This window comes from Pelophylax lessonae, assembly GCF_965119305.1.
Source record: "Pelophylax lessonae genome assembly, chromosome: 1".
NCBI classification, from domain to species: Eukaryota; Metazoa; Chordata; class Amphibia; order Anura; family Ranidae; genus Pelophylax; species Pelophylax lessonae.
In genome coordinates this window covers 365,204,119-365,216,570 of record NC_138768.1, presented here as the reverse complement: position 1 = coordinate 365,216,570, position 12,452 = coordinate 365,204,119, and positions in this window count along the sequence as shown.

Here is a 12,452-nt window from a genome sequence, read left to right as displayed (position 1 = left end):
AATATATTAGAGTTTTAGTGATTTAATATATTTTTTGTAAAGCCAGCATTTAAGACAGTTTAATTAATTAATGTGTATGTACGGATACCGTTTTTTTCTTGTTAGAGTTTTGGATAAAGCAGAAATACCTTCTTTTTATTGTTATTTTTTTTTTTATATTGGGGGGATTTCTCCTTACTTCCTGTGCCAGAGGTGAAACAGGAAATGAGAGGAAATCTCACCAAAATTAATGGAAATCCCATCTTACAGAGTTTTCACACAGGTATCTCCATTGGAGGCTTTTCCCTTACCTCTTTTTATTGAGACAACTCTAAAATTTTGGATTTCCCCTCACCTTTATTCCCAGTGACATTAGTCACCAGGACAAATAGAGGGGTTTTCACAGTGGGCACACATACATCAATAAAAACTTGAAAGAGGTATGAGTGTAAATGTTTGTTAGACACCACTCTGACACCAACAATAAAAAACTGATTATTTTTTAAATAATCCCTAAAACACACACAAAAGTATACCTATACAAAGTTTAAAACATTGTATTTTATTCTTAATAATTTATGTATTTTATTGATAAAGCAAGGTCAGTCATCCAGATAAATCATGTATTATACCACCTTATTAAAATAAGTTTTGGTTTTAGCAAACAGTTTTTCTTTCAGTATTGAAAGCGGACCTCCACCCAAAAGGGGATGCTGCACTTGTCTGCCTTCTCCCCCCCCCCCCCCCTCCACTGCACATTTGTTTTTTTTGGGGGGGGAGCAGGTACCTAGTTTTGACAGGTAGCAGTTCAACCCCCCACCCCTCCTTTCGGCACAGCCTTCTGGGACACTTCACAGGTCCCAGAGGACTGCGGCCCATTCACAAAGCACAGCATGCTTTACACAGTAGGAGACCGGCTTTGAAGCCGCAAGTCAAGATAGCGGCGCCAGCACTGGATACGCGATTTAATAATCGGCTTGGGTGAGGACATCGCTGGATGTTTGGACAGGTAAGTGCCCTGATATTAAAAGTCAGCTGCTACAGTATTTGTATTGGCTGACATTTATTTTTTCTGAAGGAGACTGGAGCTCCTCTTTAAGAGAGTTATACGCCAGCGATTGGCTGGTGATGGGCTTTCCTTATCTGGTTTTGAAATAGCAATAAATAGAACTTGCAATGTTTCATATCTAACATTACTATTACTTGAAAAGATCTGCCAAGTGTAGGGCCAAAATATGTTTAATCTGCTTATAATATTTAGTTAAAACTCTATCAGCACTCTGTGTTTTATGAAATGTGCCAAATGAAAGTGGGTATTGGCGCTGCTTGAATAAATATTATAAGTAACATATATAAAATTTGATCTGCAGTATCACAGCAGAGACCTCCATCCCTAAATCTATATGTAAGAGGGGAGAGGGGGATAATGGGACTTTTGAGTTTCTTTATTGCTGCATGATAAAGAACAATCACGCAGCATATATCAGTAAATGACACAGAGTCAGCAACAAATAAATGAGTAGATAAACAATAAGGGCATGGACATGGATAAAGTAGGAAAACACATATCAGATCATAATTATATACAATTCATATAAAAGAATATGCATATATATATTGGCAGATAAAAAATATAACTGCACAAATATTTGTATCCTTAAGACAATACATGATTAATATTCAATCGAAAATACATATGAAGATAAGAAACAATTTTTTGTATAACCAATAGGTCATCCTTTTTCCATGAATAATCCATGACCCGTGTCCTAATCAGTATAGGCATTTAATAGCTCTACGCGTTTCGTGGAAAACACATCCACTCTTCAGGAGCTTTGTGAGGATAATCTGTAAGTAGAGACTAGTTACTCAACTAGGCACAAATATATTTTAATTATGAAAAATACACAGATGAATTCAACTATTCCACATCAAAAAGTATGGAGATCTAGTACTTACATATAAAAAGGAGAAGTTGTCAAAAAACAACCAGAAATTCTCTAAGAAACATCTGGGATGTAATACTAAAAATAGAGCTGTTATCCATTGCTGAATGCACAATGTGGGTAAACGCCTGATCTGGGGCTGAGGCGGGAATGAGCCAACCCAACCGGTCCGAGATACGGGGAAGAGGGAAAGAAGAGAAACATCCCCAAGAAGAAAATGGATGTGGAATCAGTGATTGAGTGATGAAAGTGGGTATTGGTGCTGCTTGAATAAATATTATAAATATTGGGCGGCACAGTGGTGTAGTGGTTAGCACTTTCACCTAGCAGCAAGAGGGTCGCTGGTTCAAATCCCAACCACGACACTACCTGCCTGGAGTTTGCATGTTCTCCCTGTGCCTGCATGGGTTTCCTCCAGGTACTCTGGTTTCCTCCCACACTCCAAAGACATGCTGGTAGGTTAATTGGATCCTGTATAAAAAAACAAAAAAAAAATTGGCCTTACTTTGTATGTATGTGAGTTAGGGACCTTAGATTGTAAGCTCCTTGAGGGCAGGGACTGATGTGAACGTACAATGTATATGTAAAAGCGCTGTGTAAATTGACAGCGCTATATAAGTACCTTAAATAAAATGTGCAGGTGTCACAAATTCATGTATGGTCTTCTAACTGAAAATAAGACCCTGTGCAAACTGTATGTTCATTTACATAAATAAATAAAAAATAAAAAAAAAATCATCAAAGTTGTGCAAATGGTGCATGTGCAAATAAAAAAATTATTTTTTTAATGTTTTTTTACCATACCTATACAATGTGTTTATACATACAACTCATGTAAATCAAATACCATTACGATCCACACTATCAAAGTGCAAGTGCAGTGTTGAAAAGTGACTGAGTACCAGATAACCTAAGTGCAAATAACATAACTTCCCATTCCACATAAAGTTTCTACACAATGGGTTTGCTTTCCTAAAACTGGAGAGTGCAAAATCTGGTGCAGCTCTGCGTAGAAACAACTAACTTTCCAGGTTTTTTTTTGTCAAAGCTTAATTGAACAAGCTGAAGTTAGAAGTTGGCTGGCTACCATTGCCAGCTGCACAAGATTTTGCACTCTCCAATTTTTAGTAAATCAACCCCAATGCCTTATATGCTTAGAAAAGAGGTAGAAGGTAAGGGATAGTCTGTAATTTGTAAAGTACCCGCGGAAGCACTGTCATTTTCAATATAGAAGCTCGTCTGAACCAAGAGAATGTAGGTTTGTTTCACTGTTAAAGGTCACATTGGGTGTTACCCAGCTTGGACAGAAAGTTCCTGGTGTAGAGTTCAGATAAATCCATGGGTGGTTGGATCCCTAGGTTCATTATAGCGTCTGACTTCCTCCAAAATGGGAAGTTAGTTTGGCACTTAGAAACCACTTCCGGAGGATCACATTCAATACAAAAGAGTTAGCATAGTTAATTTTAACATTCAAAATGGTAAAAAAATGTTTGATTTCTTGAATTAAATTAGGAGGGGTTGTATGAGGCTCTTAGAAGAACAGGAGGATGCCATCTGCAAATTCCACCACTTTAACCACTTGATGACCGCACACCGCAGATTTACTGCGGCAGGCGGCTTCTCCTGGGCAAACCGACGTAGTACTACGTCGCTCGCTCAGGAGACTCTAGGGGGCGAGCATGCACCGCCTGCGGCATGCTCCTGCCCCTGCTCATCAGCTGGAGAGCCAGTGCATGTGACAGGCGGCTCCGATGGCCGCCGGCCACTTGCGATCTCCCCCCGCTGACAGAGAAGGACAGACGGCTGATGTAAACACAGCCGTCTGTCCTTCTCCCTGAAGTGATCACATAGGCTATGTGATCCTGCTATATAGGATCACATGTCTCCGTGATATTCTCACAATCCACGCCCTTTCACAGTTAGAATCACTCCCCTAGGCTTACATTTAACCCCTTGATCACTAATAGTATTAACCCCTTCCCTGCCAAAAGCATTATTACTGTAACAGTGCATATTTTTAGCACTGATTACTGTAGTAATGTCACTGGTCCCCTTTTGTGCAAATCAATCAAAATACGCTTATTGCAATTTTATTTAACAAAAATATGTAGCAGAAAACAAATTGGCCTAAAATGTTTTTTTTTGGGAATATTATATAGCAAAATGCGAAAAATATTGTTTTTTTTTTTCAAAATTGTCTCTTTTTTTTGTTTATAGCGTAAAAAAAATAAAAATCGCACAGGTGATCAAATACCGCCAAAAGAAAGCTCTATTTGTGGGAAAAAAGATGTCAATTTTATTTGGGTACAGCATCGCATGACCGCGAAATTATCCGTTAAAGTAACGCAGTGCCGAATCGCAAAATAGGGCCTGGTCATTAAGCAGCAAAATCCTCTGGGGCTAAAGTGGTTAAATTCTCAATCCTTCACAAAAGCTCCAGGGATATTTTGCATTACTTTGGGGAAATTAAAGAGGAAGTAAACTCTCCTCTGACACTTGTACCTATAGGTAAGCCTATGATAAGGCTTACCTATAGGTACTGTAAATATCTCCTAAACATGTACCGTTTAGGAGATATTTACCTTTCATGCAGCCAGTGACGTCACTGGTGCATGCGCTCTGAAGGAACGGCCGATCGTGCCTTTCCTTCAGAGCCCCGTGCCGTGACCGTCGGCTCCCGCGTGCGTGCGCGGGAGTGACGTCACCGCGGCTCCGGCCAATCAGATGGCCGGATGCCGCGATCCCGGAAGACGGGCGACTGGACATGTCGCCCGTCATAGAGGTAAACGAGCGGCGGGGGCTCGTTCTAAGGTAAGTATTTCATAATGAGCTAGTATGCGATGCATACTAGCTCATTATGTCTTTCTCTTTTAGGATGTAAAGAAAAAAAAAAATTTTCTCGGTTTACAACCTCTTTAAGGAAGGATTCCAATGTCAAGACATATAGCAATAGAGATAATGGGCACCCCTGTCTAATGCCATTTCTGATGCAGGAGGAATTCTATAGATGCCCATTCACCCTAACTCTGGCCTGGGAGTTTGCCTAAAAGGATAAGATATTGACAGACTTTTTTTTTTTTTCAAAGGCCCTCCGCCTGTATAACTTCTAACACATAGTCCCAGGCTCTCAATCTAGGACAGAAGTAATGGGGCCAGGCACTTTGTCAGTATTTTAGCAAAAATGTTTACATCAACTTTAAGAAGGACAATAGGTTGACAATTGTCTTTGAGGTCGTTTGGTGTGACTGTCACGCACATTTCCAGGAGGCATTCACAGGGACATTGAGTTTTCAAAAGTGAATTGAAGGCCCTGAGGAGTCGTGGGGTTAGAAGGTCAGACATATTTTATAATACTGCACTGGAAAGTCATCGGGGCCAGATTTAATACCTTTTAGTGTGATTGAAAAATTCCTTTAAAAAGACTATGGCTTCCAGATCTTTTGCGTCCACTAGAGATATGTGAGGTGGGATGTATTGTGCCAAAAACTCCTATATCAAAAGTTTTTGGCCTTTGATTCACTTATGATCTTATCACACATTTGTGGGCTTCACAAATTGAGAAGTTTTGGGTGTATTGTTTATACGAAAATATTCATGAATTGTCTGTCATGAGAACTGGGTATTGCACCGGTCTAACAAGAGTGAAGATTCCTTTTGGGAAAGATCTGGGTTAAGATAAAGGGGTGGTGGTTGGAGAGGAACATGCTCTCTGTTGTTGCTTTGTGTAAAAACAAGAGGTCAGCCTGAGGCACAAATAGGTAGTCCAAACAGGAGTATCGTTGGTGTGACAGAGAAAAATGAAGTAGAAGTAGAAGTGTTCTGGGTAGGTATTAGAGGCACATTGAAGAACCCACCCAGAATTATCATTTCAGTTCTAAAAACCATAAGCTTCATAATTGCATCCTAAATAAATGCTATCTACTTGTGTTAGGAGAGTACAAATTTACCAGCGTTATTGGTCTGCCCTTCAGTGAACTCTTAATAAAAAGGTATCTGCTAATTGTTCTGAGAGAATGAGTGGTGTCCACTTAGAAATCAGTATTGACATCCCTCAAGACTTGGAGTTTGTGTTTTTGGCATGATATGATACCCTGAATCTAGATTTAAGTAAGAGGGGAATCGAGCCTGTCTTAAAAAGAGTCTTTTGCAAGAATGCAACGTGGGCTCTATGTCTATGAACTTCAGAAAGAACACTTTTCCATTTTTCTGATATATTAAGATCTTTTACATTGAGAAATTGATCTGGACTGCATGTAGCCGGGGTTGGGGGGCCCTGGAGTTGACTAATGCAGATTGCAAAGGTCTGTGAGTACTAATGAACTCGTTCCAAGGCAGGGACTCCTTGGCTGGGAAGAGAGATTCAAACAGGGGCTGGGGGAGGAATGAAAAAAAATATAGAATTTTTAAAAAAGGGATAAGGGAGCAGAAGAGAACGAGGAAGATGAGGTCAATGAGCAGGGATTCCAAAGATGATAAAATAAGAATGGGCAGGGTAGACAGAGAGAGCCTAGCTAGGTAACATATCCAGCTGTTGCACTAAAGAATGCTGGAGGTGGAGATAGGCATGCTAGTCCACCTAGGTGGGAGGAACAATAGGGATGGGAAGGTGTATGCCAGCAAAAATCATCACAACTTTAGATTCCACTAAAGGGGGGTGGATGAACTTGATGTAGGTCAATCAAAAAATTACCTGGGGCTCTAGGGCATCTATATTTTCTAAAGGCATGGAGAAAAGATCTAAACAGAACAATACAGAAAAAGAACTTCTGTATACCCAGAGTAGGTTAAAAACATTGTAGCTGTAAGCAAAACCAACAATGGTAGTATAATGATGTGTTCATGTTTGTAGTGCTGCTACAGAGGAATGCGATGGTCTGACTTTTAGTCTGTAGAATTAGCTACGGGTCAAGCGTGGAAAGATAAAGTCATTTATCTTTAAGATAGCAATTTTTTTTAAGACGGAGGACTGCTCTCCAAGACTTAGACTGGGAGGGAATATTGCATAGGTGAACACAGAACAGAAATGTGAATTCTTCAAAATGACTGTATGAACACACATCATAATATATTCCCATGGGCAAAACTTTTCAAAGGCTAAAAATAAAACCTATGTGGCTCATGGCCACAGTTAAACAAAGCTATAGATAATTAAAAAAAAAATTGGCTATTAAAATGAAGGAATGTTGCAAAGAATATAACATAATATGTAAAAAGGAAATCAAGGCCACAAAAATTCAAAACGAATGACAGATTCCAAAAGAGAGTAGGATAACCCCCAAAAACTCTTCAAATTTACTAATAATAAAAAGGTGAGCATGTAGGCCATTTACAAAATAATCTAGAGTGTGTGACTGGGGACAAATAAAAGACAAATGTAATAAATACCTTCTTAGCTCTATGTATACAAAGGAGCATGGATGATCTCAAGTCCATAATGGGGATGATATTGACATAGCCCCAAATTAACCATAATGGTTCAAAACTGATATGGTCCAGAAATATTTAGATAGAATAGAGTGGACCAGATGGAATACACACATGTGTCCTAAAAGTTTTGAGCTCTGTCATTTCAAAGCCATTGTTTCTATTTTTTGGGGTTTCTTTAATGACTGGCATAGTACCAGCATATTGGCATAAGGTGAATGCGGTGCCTTTATTTAAAAATGAATCAAAGTTTTTACTTGGTAACTAAAGTATAGGCCTGTCAGTTTAACTTTTATATTTGGGAAGATACTGAAGAGTTTAATAAAAGACCACAGGGATAGGTTTTTGCTAGAAAAAAATATTTTAAGCAATAGACAGCGTGGATTAATGAAAGACAAACAACCCTGATTTCTTTTTATGAGAAGTGAGAAAACCTTTGACATTGGTGTGGTTGTAGTATAGTATTCCTGGATTTTACACACACATGTGTAAGGTAAAGGCTACAGGCTTGGAAAAATCAATCTATAAATGTATAGAAAACTGGCTAAATGATCGTATTCAGGGAGTAGTGGTTTGAGATTCATAATCTGAATGGTGTAAGGTTAGTAGTGGTGTACCCTAAGGTTCAGTGTTGGGAACCTTACTTTTTAATATACTGTATTTATAAATAATATAGAGTCTGAGATTTAAAGTACTATTTCAGTCTTTGCAGATGATGCCAAGCTATGCAGTGGAATAATATCCTTACAGGATGTCTCCAAGTTACAAGCCGACTTAAATGCACTGTTTAATTGGGTGACTACGTGGCAAATAAGGTTTAATGTTGATAAATGTAAAGTTAGGCACTTTAAAAAATTCGTTGATGGCGGACACGCACTAAGAGAGCTCCGGTCCGACTCTGCTCTCATCGGCCCCTGCACTGCTTCATCAGCCTCCAATCGCTCTATGGGGTGGTGGTATATTTCACACTATGAAGATAGTGGACACTATCTGGCTGTCCCCTTACTTAAAGGGGGGGGCTTCCAGATTCTGATAAGTCATTTCCCACAGACCCCCATATCCCCCGGGCAAGGGATGTAAGAAAGAGGACCTTGCTGTGATCAACATGGGGACAAGGTGTTCAGCCAGAGGGTTGCTTCCTAGCAAAGTGCCTTTCTGATATTGAGGGCATGAGGTCTGGAAGGAGGGCAGCAAACTCATGGCGATATCACTCTCTTGGGTAATGGTATAGTGTGGATTTTGGGTCTTTTTTAATTCTTGTTTTGTTCTGCATGTGGTTCTCACATAAAATCTATATCAGACTTTGAGGGTCGGGTATGGAAATTAGATGGGATGCATTGTAACTTCATTTTTTTTGCTAGGAATGTAATTTAGAGGCCAGCAATTTAAATAGTATATTTTTTTTGTAAATGTCACTTTTGCTCGCATACATCCTACAGATGTGCTACTTCACAGGCAGATTTAAGGCATCCCTGAAGCTCAGCATTTAATAGAATTGTGTATTTTGGTTTAAAGGAGCTGCTCCCTACCAAAATGTATTTAAAAAAATTGTTTCTGTATTGGTAAATGTCCTCCAGGGCTGTGATTTTGAGTATTTCCATATGATTTTGTACAACAAAAAACCAAGCCAGTAGGGAAATGTCATTCAGTTGCACATAGTATTTTTTCAACGATAAATGTCACTTTTGCTGCAGTACATTCTACAGGAGCACCACTTTAAGGGCAGGTTTAAGGTAGCCTCCGAAGTATGGTATTTAAAGGAATTGAGCTAAACCCTTTCAAACAGTACTTTAAACATTTTTAATGTATAGGCACATGCCCCCCCCCCCATCTGTTTCCAGCTCCATAAGCTTTTTGTTTGACAATCTTTTGCCTATTAGCCTCAAAATTGCTTAGATAGATGCATTGCTACAGTCATATCTCTGTTTTTTTACCTTAGGAGTTCTATCTCTGCAACCTAGTATCAATTCTGTATAGCAGTTCACTCTCTGCAGTTGCTGATTCATTACACAGTCAGTGGTGAGCCTAGCAATCTCTATTCATTTTGTAAACTGTGCAGAGGTCTCCCTTATATTATTACCTCTTCTGGTTTTCTTAGCTTATAATGTTAGGCTATTTTCTCTATTGTTCAAATGTTCTTTATGTCTTCTGGTCAAATGCTCTTAAGTTTTTTTTTTGTTGTTTTTTTTTTGTTTTAAAGAATTGTATTTATTATTAAGGAGTACCGACAAAAACAAACATGGGGGAGAAGATTGCACCATCAACATAGGTTAGTCCAAGGTGGACCCACTAAAAGGGTACAAAGTATGTGACAACTGTTTATAAGAATTCCTATTTCTTCTCATACTTGTCTAATACAATGTGTCTCAATAAATCAGCATCAAATATGCAGGGTGAGAAATTGCTACATAGCAGTCAATGAGTATACCAAATCCAACAAGAGTGTAAATCTGAGAACATGGGGGAGTGGGAGACGGAGATGGTGAGTGGATGGATGGTGGGCGGGCAGACAAAGGGGTGAATTTTGGTAAAAAAGAGAGCAAGAGTGGGACTCTATATAGGGACTACATACTTACTATATTATTGTACTTCATATCATCATAGTATATTATTATTATTCATTATTTGGTAAACTTCAGTGAAATCCACAAAGTTCAGCCAGATTTTCCAGGGGGGGTCTCCTTAGCCTGATGGACGAGATCCTCTATGTCAGCAACTTTCTTAATACGTTTAAGCCAATCAGTTATGGTTGGAGGGGTCTCTTCTCGCCAATGTAGAATTATATACATTTTCACCACATTGATTGAGTGAAGAATCAATGATCGGTGGTAAGTGGTGTGAGACAAAGAGGTATGGTGCAAGAGGAATTGAGCAGGGTTATAGGCTGCCGTGTGGGCATAGTTCTGTCCAAAAGGGTTGTTTATCTGGACAAGACCACCATATGTGAAGAAGCGAACCTGACTCTTTATTGCAGTGCCAGCAAAAGGGGGAAATGGTAAGAGAAAACTTGTGAATTTTGTCAGGGGTTCTGTACCATCTGCAGTAAATTTTAAACCAGTTTTCCTGTGCGAAAACGTTAGTTGATCCTTTATGAATATAGGTGTGTATGCCTTCCCAATCTTCTGTCAACAGGTCCAAAGAGAGGTCCCATTCCCATTGTTGGCTAGCCTTGTTTGATTTGGCGTCACTGGTGAAGAACACAATTGCATAGAGTTAAGGTTTTTTTTTGTCTTAAGACCAGATGTTAGGGATGTTATAATCACTCTGGAAAACAAATAAAAACTGACACTAATTACGAACATTTCCGGTGTTATTATTATTATTATTACTTGAATGCTGAGTTTCTGAACAATGATGCAGTGACTGATTCCCAGGTAAAATTTATTTTGTCTTAGGTATGATAACAGCTATCTGAATAAGCTATTAATCTGGCCATACATTAATAGTTTTTTGTCCAATTGGCAGGTTGAACAAAAAAATATCTGATTCCCCTATCCACACTCTCAATGTAAATGGGGTAATCCCTCCCGCTATGCTATTGTATCCCCACCATCAGAACACACTGATCAGTTTTGCTGGCTATAGCTGGTGGCACTTATATTTTGGGAAAAACCCAACAGGTTGCGTCTACAGAAGTCGATTAGTACAACCATCCTGCCCATACATGGATCGAAATCCAAAGTCCCTGCTGAACTAGCCAAACTTTAAACAAATGTTGGACTGTCTTTAATTTACTAAGCATTTCCTTAAAGAATGAATAAACCCAAAAACAAAAACCAGACCACAACATTTTCACCAACTACAGGAAATAGTTTTGATCTTGCAAGAAATGTAGTGCCCTTGTCACTTCCTGTGAACTGAACAAACAGCAAAAACAGTATTTCTTATGTAAACTAGTAAACTTAATTTAGAATATGGTTATATAGTCAGAAGAATTGTTTGAAAGTGAAATTGGGCATTGAATATCACTGTATTTGGTTGTTAATACTGTATATTTTTTTATCTAAGAATCATTATCATTGTTTAAGCATTGTATTGATTTATTAAAAGCAGTGCTACACTTATAGACTGTTTTCTTATTATTCCCACTAGTTACCATTTAATGGAGATGAACAAAATCAGACATGATTGAAGTCCAGCCTGGGTGGAAAACATAGCACCCTCTCTAGATACATTGGAGGTGTGACTGTAGCCACCCAGGATCAGATATTGTGTTACGCCAATGATTACCAAGTGAAAATGAAGAGGAAAAAAAACACAAAAAAGAAAATGCATGCAGCCACTGCATCTAAGGTCTGATATATTTCAATATATAAAATGTTTGGTTTTGCTGTTTAGATGTGCTTTAGCTGGTAGCTATCCCCTGAAAAAAAATTCTTGATCTGAAAGCCCAGGTTGGATTTTCCTGATTGCTGTTGTTTTCTGGAGCTCAGAATGTCTGCAGAATGATCCTTCTTTTTCTGATATGCACAAACAAAAATATTTGCCCATATCTTTGTTGAACATTCTTTCATTATTAAAATTATGTTCAATTGACACGTCAAGTTTACTCTGGTGGGCAGGTTAAAGTCAACCTATAGCTAAGAATATAAACCTTCACATTACATATTCTTAACAAACATCAAATGAACATTAAATTAGCACTCCTATGAAACAAAAAATAAATAAATAATTAGCACTTATTGACATTTAAATCTGCAGGAACTGTGGAGCACTTAATTAATCCTTTACGTTCACAGCAGAAGCACTGAACTTGTGAGTTGTCTTGACAGCTCAGTCCCCCTTGTCCCTCTTTCCTTATGCACCTTCTTTCTTTTTTGCAATAGAGATTGGAAGCCTGAATGGCTACTGAGTCCCTGCTTGGAGTGGGGGAGCTAAGGCTTTAGATAACTCATTTAAATGTCTTCATTGCTTTTACTGTGAACTTTAGGATGATGCACACCACAGTGCCTACATCTACAGAGGGTTGTGAGCGCTTATTATAAAGCCTATTTACTGCCTGTTAATGATATATAAATATTTCCATTTTCACATACTATCAACCATTTCACTTGGAATAACCACTATTCTTTTATACAATACTCATCTAACCCACCCTCCCGC